Here is a 15,974-nt window from a genome sequence, read left to right as displayed (position 1 = left end):
TACCACAAGTGGGTTTATCCTCAGTATGATGAGTACTGACTTATCCTTTCACTTTCTAAAACTTTCATCATATTCAGGCACACTGTGTGCTCTATAAATGTCTAATTATTCGAGGAGTAAAATTTTCTATACTCTTAATGCCTAACGAGGTATGTATTCCTATAATGGATGACAACAAATGCACTTTAGCACTACTATACAGTCATTAACGACCTTCAATATCCCCTCATTCTTTTCTGCCCTTGCTGAGCGTTCATCTGAAAGCATTTGACTATTTGTACTCCTGTGACTAATGTCCAAACTGGATATGGCTAGGAAATCAAGCCGTGTCCTAAAGGAAGTTTCAAATATGGATAATTGGGGCGCACACACACACACACACACACACACACACACACACACACACACACACACACACAGACAGACAGAGAGAGAGAGAGAGAGAGAGAGAGAGAGAGAGAGAGAAAAATCCAAAAATCTGAGTAAGCCAAGTACTAACCAACTGACATACGCAGATGATAGATGTGAGCAAATAATAGTCATGCAAAATAAGCATGCATTCTGAAAGCTATTAGAGGCAACATGAAGCATGTCAAAATGCAATAACGAAGCAAAGCATGCAGTCCACCACATGGTTATTAACTGGAAATATTTAACAGAAACTCAAGTTCTGTGGCTTGTAGAGCAATGGTGACTTAATATTTCTTCTAGTCTCCCTTGAAATATTGGCCATGTTGAATTTATTTATTTGTTTTTCCTCACTCTCACAGAAAAATTATGAATGGTAAGGCTGCTTTTAAAAATCCATCACTATATTAAATATGACATTTTCAGTGTCCTTAGGGAGTATGCAATACCCAGTTATGAATTAATTTACCCAAAGAGGAAAGACCCAAAGAGGAAAGGTCTATGCAATCAACTGGTTAGTTCATCCTAAATTTCACATTCTTACACATGCCTCTGACTTCTTAATGAAGCTAAAAACTTCTAATAACATATCCTATCTGTAATAAACTTTTTTCCAACCTAAAGAATTACACATTTGAGCTTCTTCCTCTTGTTTTTGTCTTTCCCTCGCCCATTGTTTGTCTTATTATCCTCCATCTTCCGAGATCGGATTTCTCGCATGCAGGTCGAAAAATACCTGCAATGTTGCAGGCATGTAATCAGAAAAAACGGATTCCAAAAATAATGCTGTAAAAAATAGCCTCACAGCAGAAAACAAATTAGAATATAAGCTTCAAATACTAAATGTGGTTGAAACTCAAACTTATTGGCTACTCTCTTAGTTCACTATAAGAGGTTTGACAATATTAAACAAGTGGCAGTTTCTGCAACACATCAATGCAGCAATTTTTGCCCCTGAAGGTTTGAGCACAGAAACATGTGTTCTGAACAATGTATTTGAAAAAGTTTCTCCACCCATCTTCTGTAGATGATGGCCTATAGTTTAACATCAACAACAGGCCTATTTTCCAAACTAGTTAGCAGTGATGTGTGCATCTCAAAAACTGTACATACAAAATGTAGGCATGCTGGAAGCTTTATATTATGGTGTCCATTAAGAGACTGAAACAAGAAATGCAAAGCAGAAATACTGGTAAGTTAAAAAATTCAAAACTTGACAACTTATCAAATTTTACTAGTGATATGTGACAAACCCATAAAAACTGAAAAATAGTTTAATCTGGTGTTATATTTCTGTAGAAAAACTAGCCCTTTAAATAAAACATAACAGAGACATTACACACCAATAATAAGTAAACCCTTATTAACAATAAGAGCTGGTCACTCAGAAATGTTTGTAATTTTATTAACATTTTTCTTGTTTTTATCGAGGACAAGCTATACTAGCATTACAATTTTGCTTGCAAATTATGATACCAAATTATTCAACTGTTGTGCAAGATTCAGCAATCACTCATCAACATTTTTATCAACTGTTTGTAACAACCATTCAAAAAACAGTTTTCTCTGACTTTAACAGTGACTGAGTTATGGGTTTTGTATCATGTTACGTAAGCTAAACAAATTCGTTATTGACAACGTAAAAGAAGTAGCAAATTTGTGCAACACTATGAAAATGCAGAGTAAAGCAAATTTTCTGCTGGGATGAAAATTTCACACATATCAAGCGAGCTAAAGCTCTTTGATAGTGTGTTCATTTTTTGCGCAATCTTCTCCCAACTCTTCTGAACCAGATGTTAGTTTCCATTAACAATTCTAGTTATCTTTTTCTTTCAAATGATCAGGGTCACATACAATTTTTACCTTGCAGAATAATTTCTATTATACACAAAACAAGGGAGCAGACACTATCAGCAAAAATTTACTGCCTGCTCTCAGAAGTTCCCCCATAAATAGTTTCCTACCTTCCTCTTAGTCCTGTCACAGCTATTCATCAAATTACAATCTTCAACATTTTTCATACATTTACTACATAGAATCTGACTCATTCATTTCCAGAAACCATATCTGAAATTAGAGTGGCTTGAACGTCATATGCATCAACCACCATGTAGTACAAGATTCACTTTTTATGAACTGACTCATTTTGGTAAACATTTTGAAACTGATAACAAAAATAAGAAAACTTATCTTAACTATCCTCCTGCTGTGGACCAACATGCAAGAGTGCGTTCACGCCCTTTCTGTACAACTGAACAGGGCATGCTGTTTATGACGTCAGATATAATTTCTGGGCTATTTTTTTTGTGCGTCAGATGTCGCACCTGGAAGATCAGAATTTTGCTATTTTCCCCAGTTTAATATTTTTCTGTTGCTCTACAACATTTGAGTGTTGCATTTTACACATTCTCAAGTCTCCACCCGCCACACTTACAAAACTTCTCCACATCCATCAATTTTTCAACCATTTTTCATGATTTTGTCTTGCTTCAAGACTGACTGACAAATATTGTCTGACAACAATTCTTCTAAGTGCGTCCAAACAGATACGTCCATTACATGTCTTAACTATTCTAATTACAAAATAAAATTAAAACACAATTTTCTACAGAAAAATCAGAAAACCAGCTGCGGTTGGAAGATTAACTAGTGGTAGTTGCTGCGAATGCATTGATGAGATTCTGGTAAATGCTGCAGATAATAATCAGAGAAATTAAATGAAGGATTGCATAAAAATTGATATTGACCAGGAAACCAACACGATATCAGTGTGGAATAATGGTAAAGGTATACCTGTTGTGGAACACAAAAAAGAAGAGAAGATGTTTGGGCACGTGTTTATATATCTTCAAATTGTAAAAATGAAGAAGAAAAGGTCACTGGTGATAGAAATGGTTATGGATCAAAGTAGTGCAATATATTTAGCACAAAATTCATTTTGGAAATAGCGTCAAAAGAATATAAAAGGGCTTTTAAAACAAATTTGGGCAAATAATATGGATAAGACATCTGACCCAAAGATATGGATTTTACTGGAGAAGATTATACAAAATTAACATTTTCCCTTGATGTTACAAAATTCAAAATGCAAGCTCTTGATAATGATATAAGATGGCTCTAATGTCAAGGAGAGCATATGATGTTGCAGCATCCACAAGGAGTGTTAAAGTTATGCTGAATGAAAAACTTTTGCACGTAAAGGACTTCAAAAGAAGACGAGATGGGTAATCCTCTGAAAATAGTGTATGAACAGGTGAATGAGAGGTGGGAAGGTGGCAATAACTATTCAAGACAGAGGATTTCAACAAGTAGCATTTGTGAACAGCATTGCTACAACATAGGGGTGGTAGACATCGATCATGTTTCTGATCTCATTGTAAAGCAATTAACTGAGACACTGAAAAAGAAGAAGAATACAAATGGTACCCAGATCAAACTCTTCAAAGTGAAAAATCACATATGACTCTTCGTAAACTGTTTTATTGTGGATCCGACATTTGACTCACAGGCGAAGAAAAATGTGGCTACACAGGCAAAAAGTTTTGGATCGAAATGCCCACTTTCAGAAAAATTCATCAACAATATGCTGAAATCTGGCATTGCTGTATCTATTCTCTTGTGGGCAAAAGCCAAAAACTGATTCTCTCTTGACAAAAAAAATTGCAGCAAAAAGAAACAATCAAGACTCACAAGCATACCAAAACTGGAAAACGCAAAACCACATGGGAATCTAAAATTCTCTGGATTGCACTCTTATTCTTACCGAGGGAGATTCAGCCAAGTCATTGGAAGTGTCTTGCCTCGGTTTTAATCGGCAGAGACAAATATGGCTTCTTCCCACTTGGAGGCAAGCTGCCGAATGTCTGCGAAGCTTCTTACAAGCAGATTAGTCGAAAATGCGGAAATAAACATAATTTGCATTGTTGGGCTTTGGTACAAGAAGAAATATGAATCTATGAATGATCTAAAGGACCTTGAGATATGGAAAGATAATAACGACAGATCAGGACCAGGATGGATCACACATCAAAGATTTGCTGGTCAATTTCTTTCAACACAATTTTTCAAACTGGAAACTACAATGATGCTTACCCTCTTTGTGTGCATTTGACGATATGCAGTGCCTCAGAAGATTTGACTCAGTTACTCAAATCCTGAAAGAATATTTCAACTTGAGACTGACTTAATATAGAAAACGCAAGGTGCATTTAAAAGGAATGCTGCAAGCAGAATCCTTGAGGCTGAGCAACCAAGTGAGATTTATTTTCGAAAAATGTGGATGGTGTTCTTGTTGTGGAAAACAAGCTGAAGAAAGGTAATTACTGATGAACTAAAAGAGGATATGATCCTAATCCAGTAAGGCAATGCAAACTCAAGCAAGACAAAGAAGCGTTACTGGAGGAGGCAAACAATGGAGATTTCTCAGGATGAGGTGACAGGATATTGATAAGCTGTTTGACTATTTCTTAGGGATGACAATGTGGACTCTTACTAAGGAGAGAAAGGATGAACTGCTGGGCAAAGTGTAATGAGAAGCTTCAAGAATACAAAATTCTGCAGGGCAAGTCACCATCTGACCTGTGAAGGGAGGACCTGGATGTTCTCGTCAGAGGATAAAGTAGAATCAAAAGAGAGAAGAGAGAGAGAGGAGAGAGAGAGAGAGAGAGAGAGAGAGAGAGAGAGAGAAGAGGAAGCAGTAGATGTAGTTGGTAAGACTGTCAAGGGCAAAAAAAACTGTCTGAAGCACAAAGCTGGTGGTAAACAGTCAGAAGCCCAACACAATGCCTTCACCTAGCGGAAGGCGAATTGCTCCAAAAATTGATCCTGACTGCATGCAAAAGGCAGAAAAGGCAACTGCTGTAAAGGAAAACAAATACAAATGTCAAGGAAATAAAAAGAAAGACGAGGATACTCTTGGTGATGGTGTGAATGACAGACCACTGCATGAACGAGGAGAAGGATCCCAAGAGGGGCTGGAAAAGAAACTCAAGGAGAAACGTAAAGAGACCTCGAAACAAACAAAGCAAAGTGTTACAAACAGTGACAGCAAAGTTGTGGATACATGCTCAGTGGCTCACGACTATGTATTGTGAACAAGACAGGCGCTTCTTGCTGTGCCTTAGCAGTATGTGCTACAGATGCTCCGTAATAGAATTCATTTGTGCACAGCATATTTAATTAAAAAGCTGTGTGGACATCGATGGTTTAGCTATACAACTTAAACATAAAAGACTGCAATACACATTGCAATATATAAGAAATATCTGAACCTTCATTTTACACACTTCGGTTTTTTTTTTTTTTTAAATAAATAAATCATCTGTTACAACATAAGTTATTTGGATAACATTAATTCCATAATTTTATCAAAACAACATGGTACTCCAAAGTCAAGACAAACATTTTCCTTATGCAATGAACTTACTTTGTCGACATTTTCACGTGTTTTTGCTGAAGTCTCCACATATGGGACACCCCACTGCTGTGCTCTAGCTGTCGCATCTGCTAATGAGACTTTTCTCTTCTCATCTAAATCACTTTTATTGCCAACAAGAAGAAAAGGATATTTTCATCGTTTTTCACACGAAGTATTTGTTCCCTGAAATATACAGGAAGTAAGACAAAGTCCAAAACAATTGTTCTCCCACAAGAGGGAGTCCACATATCTGAAAAACTGTTTAGGTTTTACAGTACTTAAGAAAGTATCATAAGAAAATAAATACATATAAAATATACCTGAAAAGAAACTTCAGGTTTTAATACTTGAGAAAACATTGTAAGAAAGTAAGTATATAATACATTAATCTAAATTGTTTCCACAGTACGAAGATTGACTATTGAGGGAAACAAATAGTTTTAGATCTTAGAAATAAAAACAAAATACAAAAGGATGAAGTCAAAAGACACCTTCTGAGAATTTGTATGTATTTATCTCTCAGCCAAATAAATATTTATGTTTGAAATGTTTGGATTCTACTTTTCCCCTTTTTTTTCTCAGTTCTCCTTTCTCAACAGTGTTAAGTATTTACTGTATGACCCTCACCAATAAAATCCATTATGAATTTTACTTTGGTTATTACTATCACTGCTGAATCCTCAATGCTGTTACTGTATTTCCTATTCTGTAAGCGGAACAGTTATTCATAACTTTACTTTTACCACACATTATAGACTAATATGTGCATCAGCTTGCACAACAGAGAGAACTCTGAACAGCCAGAAGTTTGGTACCAACACGTACAGACAAACGAATACATGCGACAAGAATGTCTCAGTACAGGATCACCACAGCAGACTCACTTGCCACAAGTAATGAATTGAGGAAGAAAAATCACTCAAGTAAATGGTCAATAGAAAGATCCGATCTCACACGCGTCGGCTTTGACCCGTGACGTAAGGGTGTTGTGGTGTGTGACGTCACTACGGCGCCGGAGTTTGGTTTGTGAGTGTGGCGTGTTAGTAGATGTCGTGTTGTTGTTTGTTGTGCCCTCTGGTGGTATGTTCATGGTTTTCGTTTGTTTGGTGCGTTGGGCTCAGTTTGCTGTTGCTCAGTGGTGAGTGCTGCATGCGTCATTTTGAAGAGGAATTTGTATCAGTGATTTAACGGTTTTGTGTGATGGTTAATGTAATGATGCTATGATGGGGGAGACAGCTATAGAGCTGATCAAATTTCTTCAGCTATTTGGCTTAATTGCCGACGTCATGAAGTGCGGCGTGTGCCGCGAACCAATGAAATTGGTTAAAGTTCCGGCCTCTCGGACCAGGGACGGTTACATGTGGCGCTGTCGTAAAGATGACATATGGCGTTCCATACGGCGCGGTACCTGGTTCGAGAAGTCTAGATTGGGCATGCGTGAGATTGTGCTTGTTACATATTATTTTTGTTATAGATCCCCGCAGAGTTTTTGTGCGCATGAGACTGGTGTGAGTGAGAGGACTGTTTTAGATTGGTATTCCTTTTGTCGTGAAGTGTGTTCGGAATTTATTAAGTACAGGGGTAAGTTCGGGGGGCATGGGGTGGTTGTGGAGGTGGACGAGTCACAGTTTGGGAAAAGGAAGTATGGGAGGGGGGAAGTCTGTGGCTGGTCTTTGGGTGTGGGGGGCTGTTGTTCCGGGGGGGTGGGGGTTCCGAATGTGTTTTTAGGGTTGTGGGAGGGAGGTTGAATGCTGAATTAGTGGGGTTAATTGAGGAATATATAGAGTCGGGGTCCACAATAGTTTCTGATGCTTTTTCTTCTTATAGGGGGTTGGGTGAGAGGGGATTTAATCATTTAGTAGTGAACCATAGTTTAGAGTTTAAGAATTATGATACAGGGGCTTGTACTAATACAATAGAGGGGATGTGGGGGGTGGTTAAGTCAGTTCTTGGGAGGGGGAAGAGGCGCTCTTCCAACCTTCAGTCTCATTTAGATGAGTTCTGTTGGCGGAAGAGTGTCCCAGAGGTCTATTGTATTTTTCGGGTTTTTTTAAGGGCTGTGGGTAAAATGTATAGGCCGAAATTGGTTAGTTAGGGGGGGGCTGGGTAGGTGGGTGGCTGGCTGTGGTTCAGGGTGGGGTGGGTGGTTTATTTTGTTGTATAGTGTTTGTTAAGGTTGGGGGGGGGGGGGAGGGGGAGTGTGTGTGTTTTTTGTTTTAGTTGTGGAGGATCTACTTTGTTGAAGTTTTTGTTGAGTTGTAGTGTGTGATTGAGATGTTTTTTTATGTTGTATTTGGTTTTTGTTTGTGGGTTTTTTATTTTGGGGTTGTGGGGGGGGGGGGGGGGAGGGGGTTGAGGTGTGGGCGGGTTGGGTTTTTCTTTTGGTTCAGTATTTTTTCGTTGGTTTTTGTGTGTGTGTGTGTGTGTGTGTGTGTGTGTGTGTGTGTGTGTGTGTGTGCGCGCGCGCGCGATTGTGGTGGCCAATCTAGTATGTGGGGCTGGAACTTTCTTGTGGTAAGTTCCCTTTTGTTTTCGGTGTACGTGTTGTGTATTGGGGTATAGGGAAGTGTTTCAATGAAATTTGTGGCTGTGAAGGTTGGTATTAGTATTCGTATTCGTATTGGGAGATGTTTTTGAGTTACATAGGTCAAGGGTAGTGGTCGATCCTAAGTCATGGGATTGGTAGCTGCTGTTGAGCTATATAGTTGGAGGGAAGTGTTCAATCTCAATGTTTGGTGGAGTATGTTGATTTTTGTAATGGGAGATGGGATCGGGGGTTGCTGTTTAGCTATATAGGTCAAGGGAAGTGTTCGATCCCAATTTATGGGATCGGGAGCTGCTGTAGATATATGTAGGTCAAGGGAAGTGTCCGATTCCAGATAAGATTGTGTTTTGCGGTATTTGTTGAGTTTTGTGATGTCGGTTTTTTTCGTCGTCTTGCGTGGTTTTGTATGGCGGTGGGTGGCTAAATTTGTTTATATTTAGTTTCTCCCCACCCAAAAACCCCCAATTTCCCACGCTTGTCCCGTTAGAGTCATTAGGCTTTTTGTGAAACCTGTGTGTGTGTTGTTTATCTGAGTATTTTCGTCTTTATGATACGTATGGAACGGTTTTATATCCGCCATATTGGAATTGTCGTTTCCGCCATATTTGTGACGTCATGGGTCAAAGCCGACGGGTAGGATCGGACGTTTCTGTACTTCCAAGTAAATGCTACTATTCTACAAGACAGTAATGGATGCATAATAACATAAATGAATGTTCCCACGTCAGGGAGAGACATTAATTTCTTTGCTCAGTGAGTTTAATATGAACTTTGAAGAAACAAAGATATTATAATTTTTCCATTTCTGTTATGAATGAGCTCAATGGGCTAAATGTAACACTCAAAATCCGCTGTACATATCTCAATGTTGTATCTACCACCCGCCCAATCTATAAAAATATCTTATGGATGAGTCCAACATGTCATAACTGTTCTCATCAGAGTTTTATCTCATAAGTAAGCACGCCCATTTGTGAAGGCAACCATGTCATTATTGCTCTTCTGCGACTTTTGCATGGCATTTTATGTGGATGGAAGAGGGCCACAATTTGGTACACAAAATTACTTGGATAATATAAAGATATGTCATATCAAAAAGCTGAGCATGTGACAGAGGTTGGGTTAATGATACACGAAGAATGCAACAAACATTGTCCAAAAAAGTCAACAATACCGAAAACATCTTGGGAGTTTTTACTATAGTACAAAATAAGTATAAAAAATACTTTAATAAGACAAACATATTGTGAGGTTCACCGAGAACAGACACGTACACTAAGTTACAGAAATCCAATTGAATTTCTGTAGAAGTAACAGGACACTTGACCAAGTGTCATTACACTAAACCAAGTCCCACTCGCCCAACCTATGAATTATCTTACACATGAGCCCACCATGTCTTAATTGGTCTCTGTAAACCATAGGTGCTGGGGTTCAAAGACTCACTGAGCAATCCTAATACAGGTTTCCCAGGGTTTCTCTAACCAGTTCAAGTGAGTACCAGGTCACTTCCTCATGAAGCCAAGGCTTAATCATTGTCCAATCTAAGATGTATCAAATAACCCCTACATTACCTTCCTTATAATCCCAAGCAGTAGTGAGGCAATAAATACATAGTTATAAAAAAGTAATAGCACAGCAGTCACTACTGTTTACGAGATATTGGACCTACACGACATGTTAAAATTGTGTTGCACTCATTCACCTATAAGCATTTAATGGTACTGTTTAATAGCTGAGCCATTTGAATGACCTTACAGACCAATTCAAAAGTTTAAGCTGTAACATCCCTACACATCTGTCAGTGATTAAAATAATTTCAGACAGACTGTGTGTGTGTGTGTGTGTGTGTGTGTGTGTGTGTGTGTGTGTGTGTGTGAGAGAGAGAGAGAGAGAGAGAGAGAGAGAGAGAGAACTGTCGAAGCCAACAAATATGATTGTGAAGGCTGTGGTGACAGACCAATACAAAGCATACACCAAGGTCTAGATTAGACTGGAAAGTAACAATACAGCTGTGAGTTGGCGAAGTCATCAAACGGGAGAGTTAGTTGCAATGAGATTGCATTCCAGCACCTAAGCTTAATACGTAATGTATTTAATGTCCCAACCCACTCCCCCAAAAAGTAATTGTTATATCACTAGCTACACAAATCAGCTGCCTACTATCATAATTTCAAATGAGCAACTGTCCTTGACACTTCACTGTCCGAGTGTAAACAGTCCCTCGTCAAGTTTCACTCAGATTAGGGTTCCATTCTGAAACTAACACCTTTAACTGGGCTAATAGTCTGTAGAGAGAAGATTTCAATCTGGTATACAGTATACAAATAGCACTGTATGGCTATATCAGTTGTTTTTCAGCTAACTGCCTGTCAAATTTAATAAATGCTATCCCAATCAATTTGTAGGTATCAGATTTTTATTACCCCAACACGTTTTGAGTTGAAAAACGTCACTGGGCAACTATAGAACTGCTAAAACATTGACTTATGCATACAATGACTTTACTATGGTGTTCCTGTCTTTACATGCAATATAGAATGTTATGTTTACCAGTATGATTTCTTCTTTCAGTCTGCTCCTAATCTTCCATTACTTAGTTGATTGATTTTTTTTCCCTTCTTCTTCTTTATTTTAAGCTTCAAGTTACAGACTCCTACCCCCATACCAATGCAACTTCAACAAATTTCAGTCCATCACTGAACATGTGGTGCACTCTGACATCACAAAGCAGGCTTCCACCACCACCACCACCACATTGCAGTTCAATATAAAGCATATGACACTGACATCCTTTCCACACTCCATGGACAGGATCTCTGAGGCCAGCTGCCAATCTACATAAGAAACTAGCAACAACTGCAGTTTTTCCACTTCCAGATTTGAAAAAACCCGCGTATCCAGACATGCTCTAGGGAATAGTGATACGACCCTAACTGCTCACATCGCATACTAAAGGTATGGCAAGCAGCACTGATATAGACCTCAGGTTTCTGAGCAGAAGATGCAGCCGTCTATAATTATAACAATGATTGGCCTTTACATGTTCAGAAATATACTACTGGACACTGAAATAATTAGAAAAATCATGGTGTTCTTTGACGATAATATCAATGGGTGATAACTGGATTATGTCAATTCAAACCAGTTTGCGAGGATACAAAAAAATAATGATCACAGATTCAATCATAGTTAAAACAAGTAGCAGACAGGTTCACAATCGTAAAGTGCAGTCAATCTACAAAGGATACTGCTTACAAAACACTTATTCAATTTATCATACAATGCTGCCTGGGTGCACGGGACACACATTAAATACTGATCAACTGAAAGTTGTGATTCCACCCATCTGATGTAGGTAACTGTTTTGTTACTTCATGTGCCGTACTTTTTCCTTTTGAGTCAGGTTGTGTAAATGGCATGTTTTAGTATTTGGTGGAGGACTCATGTTGGATGTTTAGGTTACGAAGTTTTTCATTAGGCATCTTAGTGAGTCATTTGACACTGTCAGTCACGTGTGTGAGGTTATCATTGGCAGAGAGGGTGCCAGTTTGCAAACAAGTTACTTTAGTTTTACGTAGTGTGGGTGATGGATTCATTCTTGTGTTTTGTATAATTAATGCTGTGTGTTTCTTATGTCTGGGAATTTTCGTTTTTGACAAACAGGGCAGTTTTGGAATTGTGTTTGGGTTCATAGTATCAAGGGCTTCGTTTGAGTTATGTAGACCAAGTTCAATTTGCAACACCGGACTTTTGAATTTTGTGTAGGTTCCTTGTATCGAGGGCTCTATTTGAGCTACAAAGATATGGAAGATTTACAATACCAATGGTTTTTAGTTTTTGCATTTATTGATTGTGTTGAAAATTTTGTATACTTTATTTCTGAGTTAATACTAATAATTGTTGTCGCCACCAAAGATACCTACATCCCGCAGTTCTCCCCTTAATTTCATTTCCTTGCTGGAGTTGAAATATTTCGCATGTTATTTATGTTTCTTCACGGGTTTAATAAGGTGTCATGGTTGAAATAAGGGTGCCAACCATTCTTATGGCGTTATGGGTCAAAGCAGACTGGTGGAATCCCAACTTTCAGTAATCTCACAAATAGGACTAAAATGCAACATTTAACATACACAAAGAAGGCATCATGAATGGACACACAGTTGTCTAAGGAGAGAAAGACACACCAAAAAACCCTAAAATATATTAATTACAACACAAACACAGGCCTTATTATTCCTGGATTCCATGAGTGAATGCAGAAGAAAATAGCTCTAATGTGTGGTAGAACACCAAGTAGCCTATCCATTGCCATGCACTTGACATCTATGTGCACCACATGTCACCTCCAGAGAATAATCCAAAGGGCACAAGACTGATCCAGAAACAAGCCATACACTTCAATAAGATCATGATAGTTCTTCCTTGGTGAAAATCTATCCAAAAAACAATTACTAAACTTTACCAAATAACACCACTTTCTGGACTACTACTTGATTTTAAGTTGCTATGTACACTAAATGGGAACCAACTGCATGCCACGTAACACCCTTCAGTTTCTCAGTAGCAGCAAATGGGTAGCTGATTACACAGTTTACATTTTTGCAAGCCCCTAATCCTGTCTCACTTTCTCCATCACAGATGCATAAATAGTTCTGATGGTATGAGACTTGCTCGACCCAGTCTACTATAGACACATGAAGTTGACAACTTCCGCTTTTCCCCCCACAGATGGAATCCAGTTCCCTTCCCATCAACAAATCAATCTCTCTCTCTCTCTCTCTCTCTCTCTCTGTGTCTGTCTTTGTACTATTTCTGTAAATGAATACGAACAATGTGAGCAACAGAATGGCAGAGTGGTCAGGAGAAAATGAATCATTGCTAATAAAAGAAAAGTCACGGGTAATTGTTTGTGTAACAACCAAGTAGCACAGACAAAAGGTAGAACAGAAAATCTCATGTTCAGCACGAAATTTCCAAGGCACTCAAAATTACCAACTGGGATACTGAGAAAGAAGAAATTCATAGCTAGCTTCCTTCACCTGTGAATAGAAAAAAAAAGAGGGGATTATATCAGGAATGGGTGATACTCTAAACAACTATTTAAGATTAGTCTGACACCAGATGGTAAGAACTGAGGAGTAAATGCTGCCTTTTCATCAGTTGTTATTGCTTGGAGGTAGGTAGTATCCTATAAAGCAGCATACCTTGTCCTGCTTTACTCATTGATTACATTACAGTTTTTTAAATAGTCTATTTCTGTTAGTTTGAGATATATGTAAACTACCAATGAAACGCTCTAAAATCAGAATGTGTGCGACATCGCCTGAATATTCTTTGAAGAAAATGTCTGAACTATGAAAGCAAGGAGGCCAAAGTTATGGGGTGTTTAACTGAACATAATTCTGCAACAGACATCTGTGAGCATGCAACAGTATCAGTAAGCAATCACTTCTCTGATTCAGCTATAATAACCGACATCTCGTAAAAACACTGAACCTTGAATATGGCAGCAACTCACCTAAATTCTTGTGTAGCCTGGAAACTGTCGTCCTCTGTGATGGAGAACACACAAAGAAATCCTTCTCCACTACGGAAATAATTATCTCTGAAAGCAAATGTTGGAGTATTAGCCCAGACATACAACAATTACAGGAACGCATACACTGTCACTGAAATGATAAGAACCTTATCGCAGCATAGTCTTCTTGGCCAGCAGTATCTAAGATATCAATCTGGACTTCTTCACCGTCTAAAACAACTTTCTTTCGATATGAATCTGCCTTCGTCGGCTCATAATCCTCAACGAACTGAAAACGACGCAAAATATAAACCACACAGTCTATATTTAACATTAAATAATGTTCGTTCCTCATACGTAAGTCTTTGGCTTACCTCGTCATACATAAACTGTAGTGTCAAGGCTGATTTGCCGACACCTCCACTCCCTACCATAATAACTTTATGGAGAGCTGGTTGCTGACTCGGTTTCTTGGACATTGTTTAATTTTCGGCCCAAAAGACGTTCCTGAAAAAGTTTAACAATCAGCCAATTTACTTCAGCACTAGTTGCTTGCACTACTGTTTTTATATTTTCCTCCCCTTGCGCTTACCGGCAGTAAGCTAATCCAGTTTCAACACAACAAACGTATCCTACGAAAATACTTCTAAAACTTCTCACAATGCAATCAATACACACCCGTACTTCTACTCAAATGTTCTTAAAGCGCTACAACTACAAGATTCAACACTCTTGTTACGAAGCAAAGACTATCGGTACTCGGTAGCAGCAGAGGCGTTGTCTGCTTACAACCAAAACCAGGCTAAGTACTTATAAGTCGTTGACCTTCTGTACAATTTAACTGAATAGTATGTGGAACAAACAATAAAAAAGAAACTTGGAAAGTTGTACATGGATCATTGCATTTGTGTCAACAACCTGTGTTTACAATGATCGGAAAATCCCAAACTGACGTCTTGAACGAAAGAAACGGGAAACTGCAGTCATTTATTTTACATTTTACCACAACAAGCGATACATTCATAAAATAACCCCCTTAACAGCAACCGTAATGTTGGCAATACGATGCCATTAGTATGCAATTAAATATGCTTATTAGTACGGAAATGAGCGTGAGAATTAGCGTTGAGGAATATGGAACTACGGGGAGCAACGCTTGATCTTATTGCCGAAAAATGAAAACGTGGATTTGCTGTTTAAATGTTAAATAAGGGAGCATTATGCACGTTTAAATCTTTGTTGTTTATATGCTTTAATTTGATTTATTTACTTTAATTTAAAAATTATAGATTGTATTTCTTTGGTATACGCTGTATAAAAAATCAAAAATATTGTAGTTGTTTTACGCGAAGAAATCCTAATCAGACAAATAATGTATGCAGTCACAGAAATTGTTCGCTATTTATCAGGTGCCGGTACTTAAGCTTTAATTTCTATTACCCTCAAAGCACTTCGTATCATGTGCGAGCCACCCTTTCAATCTTTATGTGCACATTCACCGAAAATTTTTTCTGTTTCAATAACTCGAGAAGAAAAGTCTTCAGTCAGTTGCCCTATTAATGGTTTAACGATTTATTTATCCTTAACTTATTTCAGGCGTACGTCCATCATAAGAGAAGTAACATTTATCTCTTATGCAACTTGAATTATGCCTGTCGTATTGTGTATTTGCTGTTTTTGCAAAATTTTGCTGGGTGTATAATGGTTTCTGTACGACATGCAGGCTTGAAACAATGTCCTCAGCATTCTATGCACTATTTGATATATCGTAAAAGTAACACTTTTTCTCAGTTACAAACGCAATAACGTGTATCGCACTCACTCCAATCACTGCCTCCTCCAGCCCTCTCTTTCCCAGCCACCTATATAACATCCACCCATTTGTCAAAACCAACTAAAATTATAGATGAAATTAGAAGAAAAAGAAAAGCTTGACTCTCAGTCAAGTGAAAGCACTGTATTTCTGTCTTTCCTGTTTTCAGGCATACTACCACTACAGAGACTTCTGTCCATTCACTGCCAATATGCTGAAATATATTTCTTATTCCCTTTTCCACCCACCCCTGGTTACATTGTTTCTTCCT

The 15,974-nt window shown here is 38.2% G+C and overlaps 1 pseudogene; it reads right to left on the bottom strand.

The window, feature by feature from the left end:
• Nucleotides 1–1,026: 1,026 nt before the first annotated feature.
• On the bottom strand, nt 1,027–14,855 carry LOC126475504 (ras-related protein Ral-a-like; annotated as a pseudogene).
• Between the last annotated feature and the right edge of the window lie 1,119 nt (nt 14,856–15,974).

This window comes from Schistocerca serialis, chromosome 4, assembly GCF_023864345.2.
Source record: "Schistocerca serialis cubense isolate TAMUIC-IGC-003099 chromosome 4, iqSchSeri2.2, whole genome shotgun sequence".
Classification (NCBI taxonomy): Eukaryota; Metazoa; Arthropoda; class Insecta; order Orthoptera; family Acrididae; genus Schistocerca; species Schistocerca serialis.
This window is presented reverse-complemented; position numbering and strand designations above follow the sequence as displayed.